Source organism: Grammomys surdaster, unplaced genomic scaffold, assembly GCF_004785775.1.
Source record: "Grammomys surdaster isolate TR1022 unplaced genomic scaffold, NIH_TR_1.0 79614, whole genome shotgun sequence".
Classification (NCBI taxonomy): domain Eukaryota; kingdom Metazoa; phylum Chordata; class Mammalia; order Rodentia; family Muridae; genus Grammomys; species Grammomys surdaster.
Window position 1 is genome coordinate 1 of NW_021606642.1, and position 1,133 is coordinate 1,133.

The following is a 1,133-nucleotide window of genomic DNA, read 5'->3' on the forward strand; positions in this document are numbered from 1 at the left end:
TATCAACACCTTGGGTATCGTCAGGAGTGCAGACTGCCCATTCAAATGCCATCCCTACAACACAAGCACCTCCTTTATCCAGGGAAGAGTTCTATAGAGAGCAACGGCAACTAAAGGAAGAGGAAAAGAAAAAGTCCAAGCTAGGAGAGTTTACAAATGATTTTGGTAAGGAATTCATGGAATACAAAAAGACTCAAAAGGAGTACAGGCACTCATTTTCCAGGTCTAAATCTCCCTATAGTGAATCATCTTATTCAAGAAGTTCATCCACAAAAGTTTCATCCTCAAAGTCAAGGTCTGGTTCAACAAGATCACACCCTTACTCAAGGTCCTTCAGCTGCTCACACTCTCGCTCCTACTCACCATCACCCCCATACCACAGGAGAGGCAGAGGCAGAGGCAAGAGCCACAATTACCGTTCAAGGTCCAGATCTCATGGATACCACCGATCTAGGTCAAGATCACCTCCCTATAGAGGATATCACTGAAGGTCCACATCTCCAACATTTAGGGGACAGTCTCCCACTAAATGTAATGTACCTCAAGGAGAAACAGATTGTGAGCATTTTAATAGATACAGAGAAGTTCCACCACCTTATGACATCAAAGCCTCTTATGGGCAGAGTGATGACCTTAGAGACCCATTTGAGATAGAATGCTACCAGGAATGGGAGAGGAAATACATAGAGTGTTACGAAAAGTACTACAAAGGGTACGAAGACTTCTTAGGGTCACTGGAACCCCTAGGAAAGCCCACTCTAAATCTGCAAAAGAACACCAGGACCTCAAGGAGGACAAGGTAAAAAAGGACTGTTCCAAAGACATCAAGTCAGAAAATCCAGCCAGTAAGGACGAGAAGGACAAGAAGCCTGAGAAAAATAAAGTACTCGATAGCAAAGGAGAGAAATGAAAGAGAAAAACTGAAGAAATAGTGTAGATAAAGATTTTGAGTCTTCAGTGAAAATCTCTAAAGTAGAAACAACAGAAATAGTGAAAGCATCACCAAAGCAGAAAATAGAAGGTGGTGTTGAAAAGCTGGAGAGGACCCCAGAAAAAGACAAGATTGCATCATCAACTACCACAGCCAAAAACAAATCAAACTCTACAGAGACTTGTAATTCCAGCAAAGGCAC

General features: G+C 42.4%; 1 pseudogene; it reads left to right on the forward strand.

The window, feature by feature from the left end:
* The first annotated feature begins 5 nt into the window (after positions 1-5).
* On the forward strand, positions 6-799 carry LOC114635273 (annotated as a pseudogene).
* The last annotated feature ends 334 nt before the right edge of the window (positions 800-1,133 follow it).